General features: G+C 43.9%; 1 long non-coding RNA gene across 1 annotated transcript in view; it reads left to right on the forward strand.

The window, feature by feature from the left end:
• LOC137322588 (uncharacterized) overlaps nucleotides 1-6,286 on the forward strand; it is a 114,176-nt gene extending 107,890 nt beyond the window's left edge. The window contains exon 3 of the long non-coding RNA XR_010963194.1: nucleotides 6,138-6,286. This is a non-coding gene — a long non-coding RNA (uncharacterized lncRNA). The remainder of the gene's footprint in view (nucleotides 1-6,137) is intronic.
• Nucleotides 6,287-24,943: the final 18,657 nt, after the last annotated feature.

Below are 24,943 nucleotides of genomic sequence, written 5' to 3' on the forward strand. Positions count from 1 at the left end.
TGGAAAATCATGCTGGATGCGAATCCTCCTTGTTTAAATTCCTGACATGTGCTCTCATCACAAATAGCTCTGCAAAAGGAGCATCAGCTCATAAAATTACCCCTTGTGTCTTTGAAGAATTGAATAAAACTGATTTTGATTGCTGCTTTAACGAGCGTGGAGATCAAGATGATTCAGCCATTGCACAGTGAAAGGACTGCGGGGTGTGTGTACTGAGGGATATGCAATATGAAGCAAGTTAATGAGTGTAGATTTGAATCAGCAGCGAAAGAATGGATAAGGTACGATGATGAATGTTGGAAGTCACTGATACATCGAAGGAACAGAGCTCAGAGCTCGAAGAACTCCTGAATGGGGGAGAAAAGAGATGGCTCATCAAATACAGCACAGATAGAGCAATTTGAGAGCAGAATGGACAGCTATGAACTTAACTAAATTCATCCACAGTACCCTAGGAGTTAAAAGGAAATAGATGGTTAAAATTAAGTAAACTTTTACACAAGTATGTCATGTTCAGTCAGTCTCTTACATGGAGGAAATGTAAGAATCATTTCAAGTGACCAATAATGAGCCACAGTTATAATTAGTTAATTAATCAATATAATAATCCATTTCTCCTTTAGCTCGTTCATACTGCTTGTGCTTCTATTTTTATCTCAATTTAAGACCACATCTTATATAACCTTGTGTGAAACTTTTGTAACCAAGCTAATGTCATCATACTGAGTCAGAAACTATTGGACATAGCCCCAAAGTGACAGGAGATAGTCCAAGAAAGCATGACCAAACACATCATAGAATGACATATTTTTCAGGCATACTAACACATTCATAAATAAATTTACAAAATATAATTATTGCACCTTTGATTGTTTGCATATTTTCGCTTAACGTCAGAAGAAGGAAAAGAAAGAAAGACTTGCATTTATACAGCGCCTTTCATGACCTCAGAATGTCCCAAAGCACTTTACAGTCAATGAAGTACTTTTTCTGAAGTGTGGCCACTGTGGTAATGTAGAAGATGTAGGAAACACAGCAGCCAGTTTGCGCACAGCAGGATCCCACAAACAGCAGTGTGATAATGACCAGATAATCTATTTTTTTTATTAATGTTGGTTGAGGGATAAATATTTGGCAGGACACTCGGGAGAACTCTCCCGCTCATCTTCCAAATAGTGTCGTGGGATCTTTTACGTCCACAGAGGGCAGACGGGGTCTCAGTTTAAGTCTCACCCAAAAGACGGCATCTCCGACAGTGCAGCACTCCCTCAGTACTGCACCGGAGAGTCAGCCTAGATTTTGTGCTCAACCCACAACCTTCTGACCCAGAGTCAAGAGTGTTACACACTGATAATAGAATTTTAAAATTCTCAGTTTGCTGATTACCTCTTTGTCATTTTAAGAGACTTTAAAGATTTGGAAGTTGCAGCATACAGTGATGATTCAATAATCGAGTTTCATGTCTCACGGGAAAACCCTGATGAATTTGTAAATGTGAAAGTCAGACAGCCTGATCACACAATCCATGTGTATAGCCAATAGAAGAATATTATAGAAATTAAATTATAGACACAAAACAGAGAATTTACTAAATCCTGCAGGTTGTGGATGTGCTGGAAATCTAAATAATTTCATCCTGAGTTGATGCACATGAATTTGAGAAACCTGAATCTTAGTCTAATTCAAATCCAGTGGCTCTGTTCAAATTATCAACAGCAGTCGAGGAGCATCCTCGAAGTACAGGCAGCTCAAGAATCAATTCCAATCCAAAATACACTGAGCACGTGACTCCAATACTATTTGCTTTTTCACATTTCGGTAACTTTGCTTCAAGTCTATTTTAATGCACAGGTATTAATGTAGTATATTAGATGTCCTTTAGTAGTCTGGTTTATGGCTTCCCTGGTGACTTCTCTGTAGACACCTGTACCTGTAGAATGTGATAAGCAACTGACATAAGTGCTTCAGACGCATGTTATGTTGCTGGCTATGCATCACTATGGGTTGCATAGAGCTCAGAGAAAGGACCTATCCCCATGCATACATACTTGCCTGAACGTGCAGATCTCCCCTCTCCGGGCATCTAAAAGAGAATGCAGATGGAGTGTTGCTTCTCTCGTAACATTGAAAAGATTATATACTAAGTTTAAAAACTTCTCTGAGGGAGGTAGTCCGATTGCCTCATCCTGAGTTATATTACTACTTCATAGAATCATAGAAATTTATGGCACAGAAGGAGGCCATTTGGCCCATCATGTGTGTGCTGGCCAAAAAAGAGCCATCCAGCCTAATCCCACTTTCCAGCTCTTGGTCCGTAGCCTCGTAATTTGCAGCACTTCAAGTGCACATCCAAGTACTTTTTAAATGTGATGAGGGTTTCTGCCTCTACCACCCTTTCAGGCAGTGAGTTCCAGACCCCCACCACCCTCTGGGTGAAAAAAATTCTCCTCAACTCCCCTCTAATCCTTCTATCAATTACTTTAAATCTATGCCGCCTGGTTTTTGACCTCTCTGCTAAGGGAAATAGGTCCTTCCTATCCACTCTATCTAGGCCCCTCATAATTTTATATACCTCAATTAAATCACCCCTCAGCCTCCTCTGTTCCATAGAGAACAATCCCAATCTTTCTTTTCCATCTTTCCTTATAGCTAAAATTCTCCAGTCCTGGCAACATCCTCGTAAATCTCCTCTGCACCCTCTGTAGTGCAATCACATCTTTCCTGTAATGTGGTGACCAGGACTGTCGGCAGTACTCCAGCTGTGGCCTAACTAGTGTTTTATACAATTCTTAACCACCTTATCTATCTGTCTTGCTGCCTTCAGGGATCTGTGGACATGCACTCCAAGATCGCTTTGCTCCTCTACACTTCTCAGTATTCCCTTGCCTTGCTTGCCCTCCCCAAATGCATCACCTCACACTTCTCCGAATTGAATTCCATTTGCCACTTTTCTGCCCACCTGACCAGTCCACTGCTATCTTCCTGCAGTGGACTGGTCAGGTGGGCAGAAAAGTGGCTTTCCTCCTCACTATTAACCACATGACCAACTTTTGTATCATCTGCAAACTTCTTAATCATGCCCCGTCGACCATTACCATTTGCTTCCTGCCACTGAGCCAATTCTGGATCCAACTTGCCACTTCCCCTTGGATCCCATGGGCTTTTACTTTGCTGACCAGTCTGCCATGTGGGACCTTGTCAAAAGCCTTGCTAAAATGCATGTAGACTACCCTCATTGACCCTCCTTGTCACCTCCTCAAAAAATTCAATCAGGTTAGTCAGACACGACCTTCCCTTAACAAATACATGCTAACTGTCCTTGATTAATTCGTGCCTTTCTAAATGACTATTAATACTATCCCTCAGAATTTTTTCCAATAATTTGCCCACCATCGAGGTTAGGCTGACTGGCCTGTAATTATTCGGTCTATCCCTTTCTCCCCTTTTAAACAACGGTACAACGTTAGCAGTCCTCCAGTCCTTCGACAACACACCTGTAGCCAGATAGGATTGGAAAATGATGATCAGAGCCTCTGCTATTTCCTCCCTTGCTTCTCTTAACAGCCTGGGATACATTTCATCTGGGCCTGGTGATTTATCTGCTTTCAAAGATGTTAAACCCCTTAATACTTCCTCTCTCACTATGTTTATCCCATCTAATATCTCAAACTCCTCCTCCTAAACTACAATGTCCATATCGTCCCCCTCTTTTGTGAAGACAGACGCAAAGTATTCATTAAGAACCATATCCACATCTTCCGCCTCCACACATAGGCCCTACTCTTTCCTTCGATATCCTCTTGCTCTTTATGCATTTATAAAATATCTTTGGGTTTTCCTTGATTTAACTTGCCAATATTTTTTCATGCCCTCTCTTTGCTTTCCTAGTTTCCTTTTTAATTTCACCCCTGCACTTTCTATACTCCTCTTGGCTTTCTGCGGTATTGAGCGCTCGGTATCTGACATAAGCTTCCCTTTCTTGCCTTATTCTACTTTGTATGTTCCTTGACATCCAGGGAGCTCTAGATTTGGGAGTCCCACCCTTTTTCTTTGTGGGAACGTATTTGCTCTAATCCTTCACTATCTCCTTCTTGAATACCTCCCACTGCTCTGACACAGATTTACCTTCATGTAGCTGTTTCCAGTCCACTTTTGCTAAATCAATCCATGCTGTACATTGGAAACCGCTTTACATCAATTGTAATAGATTGTAATAGAGGTGTTTAAAATCATGAAGCGTTTTGAGACAAGAAACTGTTTCCTGTGGCAGAAGGGTCGGCAACCAGAGGACACAGATTTAAGGCGACATAAGGAAACATTTTTTGACACAGCGAGTTGTTATGATCTGGAATGCACTGCCTGAAAAGATGGTGGAAGCAGATTTAATAGTAACTTTCAAAAGGGAATTGGATATATACTTGAAGGGAAAAAATTTACAGGGCTATGAGGAAAGAGCGGGGAAATGGGACTAATTGGATGACTCTTTCAAAGTGCCGGCACAGGCATGATGGGCTGAATGGCCTCCTCCTATGTTGTACCTACTATGATACTATGATTCTAAAAAGGTGATAGTACAGAGGCATATAGAATCTTACTAGATAGCTATGTTTCCATTTATGTTTGCTTTACCAGAGACCACATCTAATGAGGAACAATTCTGTACCAGTTGTGGAAACAGATTAATAGTTGCTAGGGGTAATTTTTCGACGGTGCGGTGCCAGTGGGGTGGTTTGCCCGCTTAAAGCGCATATCAGAAATTTGGGTGCTCGTTGTGCATGATTTTCTGCCATTTGTAATTAATGGTTGGAAAATTGTGCATCTGAATCTGAATCTTTGATTTGCGTTTCTGGCAGGCAAGGCTCCTCACCAGCAGCATCAACTTAGAAAATGACTACTGTTGCACCTTTTTCAACTCTAGCAGTAGTGAGATCATCAATTTAAGAGCATGTTAGATCCTAACTACCACTAATGCTGAGCCAGGAAACAGGCACTTTTACATTAATAGAGTGCTATTGATGCCAGGCACATGATAGTCCCACCATCAGTAGCACTCTCCAAAATAAAGGAAGTGACCTTGTAATGACACCCAAGACCTAAGAGCAGATGTTGGAAGCACAGAAAACAAGTGTCTCTTTCTACTAGTCCTCCAATGGGGAAAGGTAACACACAGGGCAGTAAAAAGCAAAAGTGACACTCAGAGGTCACAGATCTATAATACCAGATTGCAACCATATTAACTATGTCCAGTCTGCTGGTCCAAGGAGCTAGGTTAAATTTCTGTCACTACATCCTTTGTATTTGTAAGGAATCTTACAACACCAGGTTATAGTCCAACAGTTTTATTTGAAAATCACAAGCTTTCAGAGCTTTCCTCCTTCGTCAGGTGTGTGAAGGCTTCCATAAAAGCACCGCATATATAATCACAGAACAATGCCTGGTGATTACAGATAATCTTTCCAACTGCCCGTTATCTCACCTCTGCATGGATGGTGTTCAGACAGGGGAACATTACACCCAAGCCCACTGAATACTCAAGCGGTCAGATTACAAAGACAGAGAGAGAGAGAGAGAGACAAAGAATGGCCAGTTGTATTAAAAACAGATAACTTTTTTTTCCCCCTGCTGGGGTTACATGTAGCGTGACATGAACCCAAGATCCCGGTTGAGGCCGTCCTCATGGGTGCGGAACTTGGCTATCAATTTCTGCTCGACGATTTTGCGTTGTCGTGTGTTTCGAAGGCCGCCTTGGAGAACGCTTACCCAAAGATCGGAGGCTGAATGTCCTTGACTGCTGAAGTGTTCCCTGACTGGGAGGGAACCCTCCTGTCTGGCGATTGTCGTGCGGTGTCCGTTCGTCCGTGCAGACACTGAAAAGATTATCTGTAATCACCAGGCATTGTTCTGTGATTATATATGCGGTGCTTTTATGGAAACCTTCACACACCTGATGAAGGAGGAAAGCTCCGAAAGCTTGTGATTTTCAAATAAAACTGTTGGACTATAACCTGGTGTTGTAAGATTCCTTACATTTGTCCACCCCAGTCCATCACCGGCATCTCCACATCCTTTGTATTTATTCTTGCTTTTATGAGTATCAAAGGCATTCTGTCTAAGTTTGGCACTTTATGAATCTTTAGGTCAGAAGTATCCAATCTGCAACCAACAGGCCATGTGCAGCCTACGAGTCCTGGTTATCTAGTTTGTGAGCACTTGAATGATGCTCCTGAGATGAATACCCGCAACGTCTAGGATACATTGGCCTGGATTTTAACTTGGAGCCGGGAAGAGAGCAGGTGAGAGGTTTTGCGGATGGGAAACCTGGAAGTAACAGTTTCCCGCAGATGCAATCGAATTTAACGTTAGGACATGTTTTAAGATTTTTCAAACGGTTTCCCGCCCAATAGCCAGCTTGATTGACAGGCTGGCTGCCTGTCGGCGGGGGGGGGGGGAGAAGCAGCCAGGGAGCAGATGGAAGGTAAGTCTGAGTTTGGATGGGGAGAGATTGGGATCTTTGGGGGTTGGGGAGAGATCGGGATCTTTGGGGGTTGGATGGGGGGTCGGGGAGAGATCGGGATCTTTGGGGGTTGGATGGGGGAGGTGATCGTGAGGGGAGTGGGAGACGTCAGAGATCATTGGGGAGGTGAGCAGTCGGAGACGGCTGGGGAGGCGAGCAGTCGGAGACGGCTGGGGAGGCGAGCAGTCGGAGACGGCTGGGGAGGCGAGCAGTCGGAGACGGCTGGGGAGGCGAGCAGTCGGAGACGGCTGGGGAGGCGAGCAGTCGGACACTGTTGGGGGATCTCCGACATCGGGGGGTGGTCTCGGACATCGGGGGTGGGTCAACCGATTGCGGGGGTCCGATCGCAGCAGGTAAGCTTGTTGGGCCTGAAGGAAACACTCCTGCTCCTCCTGGCCCACAAGCAGTGCAATGAAAGCACTTAACTCATCGTTCCGGCCCCTCGCGCCTCCGTTTCACTGGCAAGATTCACGAGCCCCGGGAAACCCGCGCTGGAGGCGTTAAATTTAAAGGTCGGTGAAAATCAAATTAAAAAGACCTAATTAACATCTCATAGGACGTTAATTGCTGCAATAAGTATCCGCCCGCCTGCCCTAATTAGGGTCCTGACTGCGACGAGTAGGTTACTCACACGTATCCAAATGAGCCTCTGTTAAACCCGGAAGTGGGCGTGTTGGAGCCGGGTTGCAGTCGTGCTCGAAATATCAATTATTTTAACTACCCATCCGCCCCCAACCCACCCATTCTGGGGGTTAAAATTCTGCCCCCTCTCTTCTTCCCCCCCCCCCCCCCCCCGAGAGCATTCTCTCCAGTGCTCATTCTCTGCATTACTTCCCATTGCCATGGTGAAGCTGTCAATCAGGTCAAGTGTTACAAGAGACATAAAGTTTTTATTCTGCATATTTTTCTATCCAGTGCCTCATCACCAATTCTTCCCATATGGCTTTGAAACCAGTTATATTAATGATTTTATCTTTTGCTCCTGTACTTGCAATAATATCAAATTGAGCTTATGGTGGCTTATACTCAAATTCTTCCTCACCACAGATTTACTCTGCATTTATTAACAGTTAATCATAAGAATACAATTTCCTTATGAATATGACTGCAAAGGCCCAGCAGTTAGATATTTGCAAAGACTGCATGTCCCATGTCCTGAGAAACCATGGAAAAAAGATGGTACCCTAGGTTGTGGGACTCATCTTACTAGATTGTGAGAAACTGGGTGCAAGCCTCGTTAGACAGGATAATAAGTATATTACAAAATCTAATGTTGTTTCTATAGTTCTACCCATAGGTGGCAGCTGTTCACTTATTCGTTCATGGGATGTGGGCGTCGCTGGCGAGGCCGGCCTTTATTGCCCATCCCTAATTGCCCTTGAGAAGACGGTGGTGAGCCGCCGCCTTGAACCGCTGCAATCCGTGTGGTGAAGGTTCTCCCACAGTGCTGTTAGGAAGGGAGTTCCAGGATTTCGACCCAGCGACGATGAAGGAACGGCGATATATTTCCAAGTCGGGATGGTGTGTGACTTGGAGGGGAATGTGCAGGTGGTGTTGTTCCCATGTACCTGCTGCTCTTGTCCTTCTAGGTGGTAGAGGTCGCGGGTTTGGGAGGTGCTGTCGAAGAAGCCTTGCTACAGTGCATCCTGTGGATGGTACACACTGCAACCACGCTCTTCTACACTCCTCATTGAACCAGGGTTGATCCCCTGGCTTGTTGGTAATGGTAAAGTGAGGAATATGCCGGGCCATGAGGTTACAGATTGTGCTGGAATATACTTCTGCTGCTGATGGCCCACAGCACTTCATGGAGGCCCAGTTTTGAGCTGCTAGATCTGTTCTGAATCTATCCCATTGAGCACGGTGGTAGTGCCACACAACACGTTGGATGGTGTCCTCAGTGCGAAGACGGTATTTCGTCTCCATGAAGACTGTTAAGTGGTCACTCCTACCAATACTGTTATAGACAGATGCATTTGTGACAGGCAGATTGGTGAGGACGAGGTCAAGTTGGTTTTTCCCCTTGTGTTGGTTCGCTCACCACCTGCCGCAGGCCCAGTCTGGCAGCTATGTCCTTCAGGACTCGGCCAGCAGTGGTGCTACCGAGCCACTACTTGGATGATGGACATTGAAGTCCCCCACCCAGAGTACATTCTGTGCCCTTGCTACCCTCAGTGCTTCCTCCAAGGAGGATCCAAGTGGTGTTCAACATGGAGGAGGACTGATTCATCAGCTGAGGGAGGGCAGTAGGTGGTAATCAGCAGGAGGTTTGGAGGTTTCCTTGCCCATGATTGACCTGATGCCATGGGGTCCGGAGTCAATGTTGAGGACTCCCAGGGCCACTCCCTCCTGACTGTATATCACTGTACCGCCACCTCTGGTGGGTCAGGATATACCCAGGGATGATAATGGAAGAGTCTGGGATGTTGACTGAAAGGTATGATTCTGTGAGTATGGCTATGTCAGGCTGTTGCTTGACTAGTCTGTGGGACAGCTCTCCTAATTTTGGCACAAGTCCCCAGATGTTAGTGAGGAGGACTTTGAAGGGTTGACTGGGCTTGGTTTGTCTTTGTCAAGTGGATGGTACACACTGCAACCACGCTCTTCTACACTCCTCATTGAACCAGGGTTGATCCCCTGGCTTGTTGGTAATGGTAAAGTGAGGAATATGCCGGGCCATGAGGTTACAGATTGTGCTGGAATATACTTCTGCTGCTGTTTTATTTTATTGTGACTTTTTTAAAGCGAGATTTTACAACTGAGTGGCTTGCTCGGCCATATCAGAGGGCAATTAAGAATCAACCACATTGCTGTGGGTCTGGAGTCACATATAGGCCAGACTGGGTAAGGACAGCAGGTTTCCTTCCCTAAAGGACATTAGTGAACCAGATGGGTTTTTATGACAATCCGGTAGTTTCATGGCCACCATTACTGATACTAGTATTTTAATTCCAGATTTTTAATTTAATCAATTGAATTTAATTAATTGAATTTATATTCCCCAGCTGCTATGGTGGGATTTGAACTCATGACTCCGGATTATTAGTCCAGGCCTCTGGATTACTAGTCCAGTAACATAACCACTATGCTATCATACCCTTGCCATGCACTGTTATACTGAAGCAGTTCAATTTCTACATCTGCACATTTTATGCCAACTTTTAAAAGTTTATGTCAATTAAAGTCCCAAATGACCAGATCTGGGCAAAATTTCAGTCTGATTGGAGCTGAAATGAGCCAATTAAGTGATCCAATTTGTATCACTTTTGGTTTTATTTAACTCTAACTCCTTTTTATCTTTGGTTCTTTCCTGGCTCCCCCTTGTTATTATGAAAAATACATCAATTTGATATTTAGGATCATACTTTTATAATTCCCTGGGTCTTACCAGTCTCCAGACTAGCCAAAGTGATTGTGTACTGTGGAAGTAGATGTATATTACAAGTATTTGTGACATAAGCAAACGCGTCATATTATTATAATAATAATGCTGAAAGGGTTGGATGACCTGTGATGGGAAGAGGCTCATGTGGAGCATAAACACCGGCATGGACCAGTTGGCCGAACGGCCTTTTCTGTGCTGTACATTCTATGTCTTCTTATGTAATATGATTGGTAGAAGGTTAGAAGATTTGTTGTGCAATGAATTCCTCTGCTATTAACTGTCTTGAAAGTATTATAGAAATTAATCTTGAGCATAGAGATTGGGAAAGACAGAGTGAACCTCTAATGGGGAGATGTGCTAACAGAGTGAGGACATTCAACTGGGAATTTTGGTGAGTGTGGGAATTCGGTGCAGAGGGGGAAGGAGGTGCTAAGTGATTTAAACCAAGGGACTATAGACTAAGACTAAGACTGAGTGGAGCATAAAGGAAGCTGCATGAGGAATCAAAACAAGGCGAGGAGGAGCGCCAAGGGTAAGTCAGTAAGTATTTAGTTCATTGGTTAGTGATTTTAGTTGTTAGTGTTTTAGTGTCAGATAAACAGTAAAGTGCCTTAAAGCTAAACAGACAATTTCAATAACTGTTAGCTAACATTGCATGACAGCTGGGGCCTGTCGTATGCACATCCTGTGCCATGCGGGAACTCCAGAACACTTTGTGTGTCCTGCAAAGCCACATGTGCCGGAAGTGCTGCCAACTGCTCCAGCTGGAGCTCGGAGTTTCTGAGCTTGAGGCTGGCATCACTACAGTGCATGCAGGAAGCTGAGAATTCTGTGGATAGCACATTTCAGGAGGTGGTCACCTAGCAGACACAGAGAGAGTTCAGGCGGAGAGGGAGTGGGTGACCACCAGATAGATTAGGAGGAACAAGCAGGCAGTGCAGGAGTACCTTGGGAGTGAGGCACTCACAAACCGGTATTCAGTGTTGAAACCAGTGAAGGCGTTGACAGCTCGGGGGAATGCAGTCAGGAGCAAATTCACGGCACCGTGGGAGACTCGGCTGCACAGGGGATCAAAAAAAACGCAAATGTGATCGGGGATTTGATAGTCAGAGGGATAGACAGACGTTTCGGCAACCGCCAACCTGAGTCCCGCATGGTGTGTTACCTCCCTGGTGCCAGGGCAAAGGACATCACTGAGAGGATGCAGAACATTTTGAGGGGGGAAGGGGAACAGCCAGAAGGCGCGATCCATGTGGGAAACAATGACATAGGAAGGAAAAGGGTTGAGGTCCTGCAGTCAGAGTTTCAGGAGGTAGGGAGGAAGTTAAAAAGCAGGACCTCAACGGTAGTAATCTCTGGATTACTCCCTGTGCCACGCGCTAGTGAATATAGGAATAGTAGGATAAGACAGGTTAACATGTGGCTGGAGCAATAGTGCAGGAGGGAGGGCTTCAGATTCCTGGGGCATTGGGACCAATTCTGGGGTAGGAGGGATCTGTTCAAGATGGATGGGTTGCACCTCACCAGAGCTGGGACCAATGTCCTTGCGAGGAGGTTAACTAGTGCTGTGGGGGAAAGTTTAAACTAATTTTGCAGGGGGGTGGGCACCAGGATAAAACATTAGAGAGGAGAAACAAGGTGCACAGAGGACTGATAGGAACAAGTAGTACTAGAGTAAAGAATAGTTCAGAAATAGGAGGGATCAGGCTGGGGGCAAATGCAAGGCAGTCAAGATGAGATTGGTGTGCAAGTGCATAAATGCGTGGTAAATAAGGTTGGTGAGCTGCAGGCTCAAATCGCCACATGGGACTATGATTTGGTGGCAATAACAGAGACATGGCTTAAAGAAGGGGAGAATTGAGAACTTAATATTCCTGGCTACAAGGTATTCAGGAACGATAGGGAAGGAAAGAGGGAGGAGGGGTGGCAGTATTGATCAAAGAAACTATTATAGTACTGGAAAAGGATGATGTACTTGATGGGTCAATAATAGAATCGATTTGGTTAGAATTAAGGAACAATAGAGGAGCTATTATACTACTGGGTGTATACTATAGGCCGTCAAATAGTGGGAAGGAGATAGAGGAGAACATTTGCAGGCAAATTACAAAAAGATGCAAGCACTATAGACTAGTGATAATGGGGGACTTCAATTGTCCCAATATAGACTGGGATAGAAACATTGTAAAGGCCAATGTGGGGGAGGAATTTCTAAAATGTGTTCAAGAGAGCTTTCTGGAACGGTTTGTTTCTCGCCTAACCAGAAAGGAAACGGTACTGGATCTAGTTCTGGGGAAAGAAGTGGGGCAGGTGGAGCATGTTTCAATGGGGGAGCATTTGGGAAACAGTGATCATAACATCATTAGGTTTAGAATAGCTATGGAAAAGGACAATAAACAATCAAATGTGAAAATGCTTAATTGGAGGAGGGCTAATTTCAGTGAGTTAAAATGGGATCTTGTCCAGGTGGATTGGAATCAATAATTGTTCGGCAAAACAGTAATTGAACAATGGGAGGTCTTCAAGGAGGAGTTGGTTCCATTACAGAGTGGACACATTCCTACGAGGGGGACAGGAAGGACATCCAGAGCTAGAGCTCCCTGGATGACTAAAGATATAGAGATTAAAATGAAACAGAAAAATGAGGCTTATGAGGAGGACTTAGACAGACTGGTGAAATGGGCAGACACATGGCAGATAAAATTTAATGCAGTGAAGTGTGAAGCGATGCATTTTGGTAGGAAGAATGAGGAGAGGTAACATAAACTAAATGGTGCAATTTTAAGAGGTGCAGGAACAGAGAGACCTGGAGGTGCACATACACAAATCTTTGAAGGTGGCAGGACAAGTTGAGAAGGCTGTTAAAAAAGCTTATGGGATCCTGGGCTTTATTAATAGAGGCATAGAGTACAAAAACAAGGAAATAGTGCTAAACCTTTATAAAACCCTGGCTAGGCCTCAGCTGGAGTATTGTGTTCAATTAATGGCACCACACTTTAGGAAGGATGTCAGGGCCTTAGAGAGGGTGCAGAAGAGGTTTTCTAGAATGGTACCAGGGATGAGGGACTTCAGTTACGTGCAGAGACTGGAGAAACTGGGGTTGTTCTCCTTAGAAAAGAAAAGGTTAATGGGAGATTTGATAGAGGTGTTCAAAATCATGATCGGTTTTGACAGAGTAAATCAAAGAATCATAGAAAGGTTACAGCACGGAAGGAGGCCATTTGGCCCATCGAGTCCATGCCAGCTCTATGCAAGAGCAATCCAGCTAGTCCCATTCCCCCGCCCTATCCCCGTAGCCTTACAATTTTTTTCTTTTCAAGTGCTTATCCAGTTCCATTTTCAAAGTCATGATTAAATCTGCCTCCACCACCCTCCCTGGCAGTGCATTCCAGATCCTAACCACTTGCTGCATAAAAAAGATTTTCCTCATGTCACCTTTGGTTCTTTAAATCAATGTCCAATGGTTCTTGATCCTTCAATGGGAACAGTTTCTCTCTATCTATTCTGTCTAGACCCTTCATGATTTTAAATACCTCTATCAAATCTCCTCTCAACCTTCTCTGTTCCAAGGAGAACTACCCCAGCTTCTCCAGTCTATCCACGTAACTAAAGCCCCTCATCCTGGAATCATTCTAGTAAATCTTTTCTGCACCCTCTCTAAGGCCTTCACATCTTTCCTAAAGTGCAGTGCCCAGAACTGGACACAATACCCCAGTTGTGGTCGAACCAATGTTTTATAAAGGTTCATCATGACTTCCTTACTTTTGTACTCTATGCCTCAATTTATAAAGCCCAGGATCCTGAATGCTTTTTTAATCGCTTTCTCAACCTGCCCTGCAACTTTCAACGATTTGTGCACATATACCCCCTAGATCTCTCCGTTCCTGTACCCCTTTTAGAATTGTGCCCTTTAGTTTATATTGCCTCTCCTCGTTCTTCCTACCGAAATGTATCACTTTGCATTTTTCTGTGTTAAATTTCATCTGCTACGTGTCCGCCCATTCCACCAGCCTGTCTAAATATCTTGAAGCCTATCACTATCCTCCTCACTGTTCACTATGCTTCCAAGTTTTGTGTCATCTGCAAATTTGGAAATTGTACTCTGTACACCCAAGTCCAAGTCATTAATATATATCAAGAAAAGCAGTGGTCCTAGTACTGACCCCTGGGGAACACCACTGTACACCTCCTCCAATCCGAAAAACAACCATTTACTACTACTCTCTGCTTCCTGTTACTTAGCCAATTTTGTATCCATGCTGCTACTGCCTCCTTTATTCCATGGGTTTCATTCTTGATGACAAGCCTATTATGTGGCACTTTATCAAACGCCTTTTGGTAGTCCATATACACCACATCAACCACATTGCCCTCATCTACCCTCTCTGTTACCTCATCAAAAAATTCAATCAAGTTAGTTAAACACGATTTGCCTTTAACAAATCCGTGCTGGCTTTCCCTGATCAATCCACACTTGTTCAAGTGACTGCTGATTCTGACCCGGATTATCGTTTCTAAAAGTTTCCCCACCACCGAGGTTAAACTGACTGGTCTGTAGTTGCTGCATTTATCCTTACACCCTTTTTTGAACAAGGGTATAACATTTGCAATTCTCCAGTCCTCTGGCACCACCCCCTTATCTAAGTATGTTTGGAAGATTATGGCCAGTACCACCGCAATTTCCACCCTTACTTCCCTCATCAACCTAGAATGCATCCCATCCGGACCGGGTGACTTATTTACTTTAAGTACAGCTAGCCTTTCTAGTAACTCCTCTTTATCAATTATTAGCCCATCTTGTATCTCAACTACATCTTCCTTTATTGAGACTCTGGCAGCATCTGATGCAAAATACTTATTTAGTACCTCGGCCATGCCCTCTGCCTCCAAGAGTAGATCTCCTTTTTGGTCCCTGATTGGCCCCACCTCTCTTCTTATTACCCGTTTACTGTTTACATGCCTACAGAAGACTTTTGGATTCCCTTTTACGTTTGCCACCAGTCTATTCTCATACTCGCTCTTTGCCCCTCTTATTTCCTTTTTCACTTCCCTCTGAATTTTCTATATTCAGCCTGGTTCTCACTTGTGTTATCAACCTGACATCTGTCATATGCCCCTTTTTTCTGCTTCATCTTACTCTCCATCTCTATTGTCAACCAGGGAGCTCTGTCTTTAATTGCCTTACCTTTCTCCCTCATGGGAATGTACCCAAACTGTTCCTGAACCATTTCCTCCTTAAAGGCCACCCATTGTTCAATTACAGTTTTGCCTGCCAATCTTTGATTCCAATTTACCCAGGCCAGATCAGTTCTCATCACATTGAAATTGGCCCTGAAATAAGGAGAAATTGTTTCTAGTGGCAGAAGGGTCGGTAGCCAAAGAACACAGATTTATGCAGATCGGCAAAAGAGCCAGAGGTGTCATGAGGAAACATTTTTTTACGTAGCGAGTTGTAATGATCTGGAATGCACTGCCTGAAAGGGTGGTGGAAGCAGATTCAATAGTAACTTTCAAAAGGGAATTGGATAAATACTTAAAGAGAAAAAATTTACAGGGCTATGGGGATAGAGCAAGGCAATGGGACTAATTGGATAGCTCTTTCAAAGATCCGGCACAGGCACGATGGACCTGCGCTGCATCTACTATGATACTATGAATCAGTGTGTAGACAGATGCTAACCACAGTTATTAACACTTGTATAATTGTTAAATGTTCCAATTTCTAATTGTTGAAGACTACCTCCCATCTCCATAAAGCTACATAGCCTATTTTCTTGTTAAAATACTCATCAAAATAAGTAGCTCAACAAAAGTTGAATTTTAAGTCAACCTTGTTTTAAAAACACCAAAAAGGAACTTTTGCTGAACTAAATTTAAGGTGATTGACTTACAACATTGTATCTAGGGTTGCCAACTCTGTTTGGATGTATTCATGGAGGTTTCATCACATGACCTCCCAACTGCTCAACCCCACCATTGGTCTACCAGACACGTCCATCCTCACGGTGTCCCGCCTTCCCACGGCTAATTGGGAAGCGAACAGACTCTTCGTTATCCGATTGGATGATTTTTGACTCTCAGTCAAACAGCCTTTTTTCCCCATCTCCAATATTTATATAACTAATAAACGAATAAATGTTCAAAGAAACAGAAAAGAAAAACACAATTTTTTTTAATGCTGCTATGATTTTTGTTCTGTATTGCTCACACAGTGCCCAGGAGATTAATCTTCAATTCCTGGAGACTACAGGACAATCCTGGAGGGTTGGCAACCCTAATTGCATCGCTTATGATGATACCATCTGACCACCTTTTAATAAAAGTCACCAAATAAACAACACATTGTAATGGGATTAAGCAGTAATGATACAGTTTGGCTCAGTGGGCAACACACACCCCTCTGGATCAGACGGTGTGGGTTATGAGCTGATAATTTAGGCTAACACTTCACTTTAGTACTTCATTGCCAATGGTACAGTCCTTCAGGTTTGATGCTGTCTGCCTGTTCCATGGTTCAGTTGGGTGTTATATATCTCTATATTCATGCCACTATTTGAAGAAGGGTAGAGAATTCTCTCCGTGTCCCAGCAAACATCGCTTCCTCAACCAATACCACCAAAAAACAGATTATTCATCTCAATTTTGTTTGTGAGATATTGCTGGAGCAGAATAGCTGCTAAATTTGCCTATGTAACAGCAGTCACTGCACTTCACTAAGATTGAGACCGTCCATTCAGCTGCCTCAGCCACTTCCCTCTCTTCTCCTAGCCCACCAAGCCAAACTTCCCCTATGGCTCCCCCTTGCCCTAGCCCTCAACACGCATCTTTCTCTAGTTTCTTTCCTATCTCCCCTCATATCCTCTCTGAGCTCATCTTGACCATGAGACCCACCTCCTGCTCCCTTGACCCTGTTCCCACTAAATTGCTGACCATCCAACCCCACTTCCAGGCCCCCACATTAGCTGATATTGTTAACGGGTCCCTCTCCTCAGGTACTGTCCCCCCTCCCCTTCAAATCTGCCGTCATCACCCCCCATCAAAAAACCCACCCTTGACCCTCTGTCCTTTCAAACTACCGCCCCACCTCCAACCTCCTTTTCCTCTCCAAAGTCCTTGAATGTGTTGTCGCCTCCCAAATCCGTGCCCATCTTTCCCGCTGCTCCATGTTTGAATCCCTCCAATCAGGTTTCCGCCCTTGCCACAGTACTGAAACAACCCTTATAAAAGTCATAAATGACATCCCATGTGACTGTGACCGTGGTAAACGATCCCTCCTCATCCTTTTCAAACTCCCTGCAGCCTTTGACACGGTTGACCACACCACCCTCCTCCAACACCTTTCCTCTGTCGTCCACTGGTGGGACTGCGCTCGCCCAGTTCCATTCTTATCTATCCAGTCATAGCCAGAGAACCACCTGCAATGGCTTCTCTTCCCGCTCCCACACCATTACCTCTGGAGTCCCCCAAGGGTCTATCCTTGGTCCCCCTCCTATTTCTCATCTACATGACGCCCCTCGGCGACATCATCCAAAAACAAAACGTCACATTCCACATGTACGCTGACGACACCCAGCTCTACCTCACCACCACCTCTCTTGACCTCTCCACTGTCTCTCCAATTGGACAAGCAATTGCTCATCCAATTGCTTGTCCAATTGGATGAGCAAAAATTTCCTCCAACTAAATATCGGGAAGACCGAAGCCATTGTCTTTGGTCCCCGCTGCAAACTCCGTTCCCTAGCCACCAACTCCATTCCTCTCCCTGGCCACTGTCTGAGGCTGAATCAGACTGTTTGCAACCTTGGTGTCCTATCTGACCCTGAGATGAGCTTCCGACCACATATCCACTTCATCACCAAGATCACCTACTTCCACCTCTGTAACATCACCCATCTCCGTCCCTGCCTCAGCTCATCTGCTGCTGAAACCCTCATCCATGCTTTTGTTACCCCTAGACTGGACTATTCCAATGGTCTCCTGGCTGACCTCCCATCTTCCACCCTCCACAAACTTGAGCTCATCCCAAACTCTGCTGCCTGTATACTAACACGCACCAAGTCCTGTTCTCCCATCACCCCTATGCTCGCTGACCCACATTGGCTCCTGGTCCGGGAACAGATTGATTTTAAAATTTTCATTCTTGTTTTCAAATCTCTCCATGGCCTCGTCCCTCCCTATCTCTGTAAGCTCCTCCAGTCCTAAAGCCCTCTGAGATCCTCCAATTCTCGCCTCTTGCGCATCCCCGATTTTAATCGCTCCATCATTGGCGGCCGTGCCTTCAGCTGCCTAGGCCTTGAGCTCTGGAATTCCCTCTCTAAACCTCTCCACCTCTCTACCTTTCTCTCTCCTCCTTTAAGATACTCCTTAAAACCTACCTCTTTGACCAAGCTTTTGGTCACCTGTCCTAATATCTCCTTATGTGGCTTGCTGTCAAATTTTGCGTGATAATGCTCCTGTGAAGCACCCTGGGACATTTTACTGTGTTAAAGGCACTATATAAATGCAAGTTGTTGTTGTTTTAATTTATTGTGTGAAGCACTTTGAAATATTGTAATCTGACAGTGTTATATAACTGCAAGTATTATTTACTATTCGAATGAAATCCCTTCATTTTGTCAAATATAAGTGAAGCTTTATTGCAAATTAGACCATACTTGTGAGTATTTGAGTGCCAATTTTGGATACTATCACTTTTTTATTTTTAATATTTTCCCCATCCAGAACTTTCAGGGCTTTTCATTCATTTCAATGGGAATTGAATAGTTTTTATTGACTGCTTGATCTTATTAAGAACAGCAACAAAATGACAAGGTTTTAAAGCAAGATACTGTTAAGCTTTGCAATATAACACATAATCAACCTCTCTGTTAATTCATGCATAAAATTGTTCCCTAGAAAGAGAGTAGAAACATGCTGGGTTTAATTCACACTCACTTGACTGTTACCATATTGAAGATGTCTGAGACTGAGTTTGGATCCAAACATTTTTGGCTTATCAAAGATGAACTGTGTTGATTTTTTCACCATGGTATATGGTATCACAGTAGGTACTGCACAGGAGGAGTCCATTCGGCCCATCGTGCCTGTGCCAGCTTTTTGAAAGAACTATTCAATTAGCAAGACCTGGACAACATCCAGGATTGGGCTGATAAGTGGCAAGTAACATTCGCGCCAGACAAGTGCCGGGCAATGACCATCTCCAACAAGAAAGAGTCTAACCATCTCCCCTTGACATTCAACAGCATTATCATCGCCGAATCCCCCACCATCAACATCCTGGGGGTCACCATTGACCAGAAACTTAACTGGACCAGTCACATAAATACTGTGGCTACAAGAGCAGGTCAGAGGCTGGGTATTCTGTGGCGAGTGACTCACCTCCTGACTCCCCAAAGCCTTTCCACCATCCACTTGCCTGGATGAGTGCAGCTCCAACAACACTCAAGAAGCTCAACACCATCCAGGACAAAGCAGCCTGCTTGATTGGCACCCCATCCACCACCCTAAATACTCGCGCCCTTCACCACCGGCGCACCTTGGCTGCAGTGTGTACCATCCACAGGATGCACTGCAACAACTTGCCAAGGCTTCTTCGACAGCACCTCCTAAACCCGCGACCTCTACCACCTAGAAGGACAAGGGCAGCAGGCACATGGGAAAAACACCACCTGCATGTTCCCCTCCAAGTTACACACCATCCCATCTTGGAAATATATCGCCGTTCCTTCATCGTCGCTGGGTCAAAATCCTGGAACTCCCTACCTAACAGCACTGTGGGAGAACCTTCACCACACGGACTGCAGCGGTTCAAGAAGACGGCTCACCACCATCTTCTCAAGGGCAATTAGGGATGGGCAATAAATGCTGGCCTTGCCAGTGACGCCACATCCCATGAACGAATTTTTAAAAAGTCCCATTCCCCTGCTCTTTCCCCATAGCCCTGTAAGTTTTTTCCCTTCAAGTATTTATCTAATTCCCTTTTGAAAGTTACTATTGAATCTGCTTCCACCACCCTTTGAGGCAGTGCTTTCCAAATCATTACAACTCGCAGCGTAAAAAAATGTTTCCTATGTCCTCCTCACGTCTGTTACTGTCCTCCCCATTGTTTACTACATTTTCGAGTTTCATGTCATCTGCAAACTTTGAAATTATACCCTCTATACCCATATCCAGGTCATTAATATGTATCAAAAAGAGCAGTGGTCCTAATACTGATCCTGGGGAACACCACTGTATGCTTCCCTCCAGTCTGAAAAACAACCGTTCACCTCTACTCTCTGCTTTCTGTCCCTTCGCCAATTTTGTATCCACACTGCCACTGTCCCTTTAACCCCATGGGCTTTAATTTTGTTAACAAGTCTATTATGTGGTACCTTATCAAATGCCTTTTGAAAGCCCATATACATATCAACTGCCTTACCGTCATAAACCCTGTTCGTTACTTCATCAAAGAACTCAATCAAGTTAGTCAAACACGATTTTCCTTTAACAAATCCGTGCTGACTTCATTTATTAGTCCATACTTTTCCAAGTGCCAATTGATTGTGTGTCTCGGATTATTGTCTCTCAAAGTTCCCCCACCACCGACGTTAGACTGACTGGTCTTTAATTGCCGGGTTTATCCCTCTCCCCTTTTTTGAACAGGGATGTCACATTTGCAATGCTCCAATCCTCCGGCACCATTCCCATACCTAAGGAGGATTGGAAGATTGTGGTCAGAGCCTCCGCAATTTCCACCCTTACTTCCCTCAGTAATCTAGGATGCATCCCATCTGGTCCGGGTGACTTTTCTGCACTGAGTACTGCCGATCTTTTAAGTCCCTCCTCTTTATCTATTTTTATCCTATCCAGCATCGTCACGGTGATGAAATTGAAGACTGCTAATTTCAAATATTTGAGAAGAGTTTCCTAATGAGAACATTCTTGTTAGTAATAGTGTCTTTAAAAAAAAGGTTTGTTATTTTAGTTCTTGTGTAAGTGCATTAAAAACATATTTATTTGAACAACTTCTAATGAAACACATGTTCATGGTGTAACAAATCCTCCTTTTCAAAATTTTATCAGGTAAAAAGATTTCAATGTGCTTCCATTAAAGCATGATAAATGTATTCATGCTCCACATTTACATGTTAGTAGACAGAGAATTTATTATGTGCAATCTGATTGCCAGGTGAATTGGCATTAATCCCAGATGGAACCTTACATTCCAAAAATTCTATTTGATTTTGAAAGTGGTACCACCAGTGAACGATTTATTAATGGTTGTAGATTACACTCTGGCAGTTTTAGTCTGAAATGTGCAAATTAAGTTCTGTTTGCACACTCTGTAAATACTAAATAAAATATGGTGTAAAGCACACACAACAAAGAAGCTCTCAACCCTCTATTCCAGCATTTAATCTGCTGTAATTTAGTGTCCATTAGACACAATACTTACTGTCCTTGAGATGCAATAAAATCTATGTAAATAAGTGTTGTAAATTTTTGTTTGGTTAACTGAAAGGGTTTTCTTTATTATAATTAGCATCAATGAGGAGTGTAGTAAGATTTTTTTGATGATAAAATCTGCATGAAGAAAGACAAGATTTTCTAAATAAATTGACACACTGGGCATGATTTTGACCCCGAGCCGGGAAGGGGGCGGTGGGGTCAAATTGCAGATGGGAAACCCGGAAGTAGTTTCCCGGATGTCCTTACGATTTTTGTCGGTTTGCCATCCGACTGAGCGGCCTGATCGACAGGCTGGTCTTAGTCGGACGGGAGAGTAGCCAGGGAGAGGATGTCTGCAGGTACTTCTTTAATTGTATGGATGGGGGGGACATGGGGTCAAGGGTGGGCATGGGTGGGTGTGGGGCATTGATGGGCATGGGCACCAGGGCATGGGGGCACTGGTGGGCATGGGGGCACCGGTGGGCATGGTGGTCACGGGGGGGGGAGTCAGTCATGGGGGGAAGGATCGGGGGGTCAGTCACCGGGAGGGCGTTGCTCCGTAGTCGTTGGGGGAGGGGTCGGAGGTCGGGGGGGTTCACAATCATTGTGGGGTCGTTGCAGGTAGGCTTGTTGGGCCTGGGGGAAGCACTCCTGCTCCTCCGGGCCCACAAGCCGTGTCAGAAAGGCACTTACCTGCAGTTTTGGGCCTTCTCACCTTCTTTCACATGGCGTGAAGGAGAAGGCCCTGGAATCCTGGCCCCCAGGTCTTGAAATTGCAAAATCTGCAAAAATGGAGGCCTGCAGCCTCCTTGAAAGGTTTTGGTCACCCGCCCCTCGTCCTGCCCTGCTGTAAACCGGAAATGGGTGGGTTGGAGCTGGGTTGGGGACGGGTCTGAAATGGTTGCGACTTTGAATGCCCCCCCTCCCCCAACCCACCCGTTTTTCAATGTTAAAATCATGCCCACTATCACTGATGCTGTTAGAGCTGCAACGATTTACGCTACAACATACATTAAGAACATCTTTTCTCCATTTTATACAAAGAATAAAATCTTTTTACATTTTACCATTCAAAATGAGTTAATATTCAAAGTGGTCCTACATCACTCACCTGATATTATGTGGGACTCTACAACATGTGGCATGCCATCAGCCTTACATCAAAGCTTTTGAGGCTGATAAAACATTTTAATAATTTAAAAGAAATAAAACATTCACCAACCTCCATATAGTAGAAACAATGTTAATCAGTGAATTGCAGATAGTAATCTAATCTCTGGGATCAGATGGTGAATAAAACTTTGCTCTTGTGGTTTTGAACATAATTTGAAGTTGTTGATTTGATTACTGCCTTGTAATGACTGCACTGACAGCCATCCAGCGTCCTCTGTATATTTAATCATTGCACAAATGCGAGTTTCAGGTAAGTTGTGACAGGTGCACAACTTGTTAAGCAATTTGGTGGGGCAAACAAAAGGATGGAGTTATTTAATTAATTTATATAATTAAGAGTCTTACGACTATTATGTGCCACATGTTGAATGTATATGTCACACTATAATTTTGTACGTATGCAACACTTTAAATCTTAATGTCATATTTTAAATCTTTCTTTTAAACCATAATTACCGATCAGGAATGAGGAATTAACTACGACAAAACCAACTAAATTGCTCAACTAATTTTCTTGTTCATAAAAAGTGGTCAAGATAGAAAAATGTAGGTGAAAAGATTTCAAAACTCATTTTTATAGGCAAAGGCCAAAATTAAATATCGCCTGGGAATTACCTTGTGCAGGAATAGCATATGAAAGCTTAATGCATTCATATGACATTGCTATTTCCACTTTTTTACAATGGAGGCATTTAAAATGAAATGCTGCCGTTAAAATATTGGACAAAGTAATGTCATACGAATGTGTTATGCATTCTTATGCTAATAATGCACACTGTCATTTCTAGGCTTATAATTTGCTTCTTCTGGGGGCTGATGATACCGTCTCAACACAGAGTTCCTGGCACAATGCCCCTTAGCTCTGCCCACACTTGTTCCCAAATAAGCAGGACTTCCACAATACTTTACTTTCCCCCTGGACTTATCTGTGGACCGGCCAATTTTGAGAATGCCCCAACTGGTAAGCTGTACCAGGACAACCGTTTGGCAACTGGCTGGTATTACATAGATTAGGCCCAAGGCCCAATTTCAAGCGAGCCTCTGGCCTCCATCTTTACGGTCCAGATGCGCCACCCACTTCGCGCCGGTTTGAGCCACTAAACCGAATTTCCGGCCTACGTTTCTGCATTCTTGGATCGCTGTTCGTCCAATCTGCTAAGAAGCTTATAATTTGGGTATGTTGAAGAGTGAATCAGAGGTCTGGGATATCGCCATGGTAAAGGAGTGAAATAAACTGTACTGGTCTGAAATACAATCACACGGACTGAGAGTAAGCAAATCCTGATCTTGTGACTGGCCGGCAGACTTAGAGGCAGTGGCTTGGACCTCAGACCTGCCTGATGCCCATGGAGTTGCTGAGCTAATGTTGTGAACCACCGTTATTTGGTCACGTGTCCTGTATGAACGCAAAACTATGCTAAGATTTTTGTAGTTAGTTACTTAGCAAACTTAGGCTGTTTCAGCGTCTTAAAGTCATAATTCAAATGGATTCATCCGGACAATTCTAATTTTCTGCACGTCTTTCAATAATCCCGTGCAATGGCCTGGTAGGGAATTAATAAGACTCACCCAACAGCTAAGTTTGAGTGACAGGAAGCCAGACTCATATTCATTACCTTCTGCCTCAGAGACCAACTAAGCTACTGGACCACTTTATCTGGATCAATTATTTAAGTTTATGCTAATTATTTGAGGTTTAATGACAGAAGCAGAGAATAAACAAAATAATTTGCTCAAAAAAAATTAATTTCCTGTAGATTGGTAGTATTAACACCATGAACAGTGGAGTAAGGTACAAAGTAAAACCATGTTAGCAGGTGTTAGGAAAAGATATCACACAATCTTTTAAGATATTTATTGATATATTAGGTGAATGGGCAAAACTGTGGCAAATGGAATTCAATGTAGACAAATGTGAGGTCATCCACTTTGGATCAAAAAAGGATAGAACAGGGTACTTTCTAAATGGTAAAAAGTTAAAAACAGTGGATGTCCAAAGGGACTTAGGGGTTCAGGTTCATAGATCATTGATGTGTCACGAACAGGTGCAGAAAATAATCAAGAAGGCTAATGGAATGCTGGCCTTCATATCTAGAGGTCTAGAGTACAAGGGGGCTGAAGTTATGCTGCAGCTAAACAAAACCCTGGTTAGACCGCACCTGGAGTACTGTGAGCAGTTCTGGGCACCGCACCTTCGGAAGGACATATTGGCCTTGGAGGGAGTGCAGCGTAGGTTTACTAGAATGATACCCGGACTTCAAAGGTTAAGTTACGAGGAGAGATTACACAAATTGGGGCTGTATTCTTTAGAGTTTTGAAGGTTAAGGGGTGATCTGATCAAAGTTTATAAGATATTAAGGGGAACTGATAGGGTGGATAGAGAGAAACTATTTCCGCTGATTGGGGATTTTAGGAGTAGGGGGCACAGTCTAAAAATTAGA

The sequence above is a fragment of the Heptranchias perlo genome, chromosome 6 (assembly GCF_035084215.1).
Source record: "Heptranchias perlo isolate sHepPer1 chromosome 6, sHepPer1.hap1, whole genome shotgun sequence".
NCBI classification, from domain to species: Eukaryota; Metazoa; Chordata; class Chondrichthyes; order Hexanchiformes; family Hexanchidae; genus Heptranchias; species Heptranchias perlo.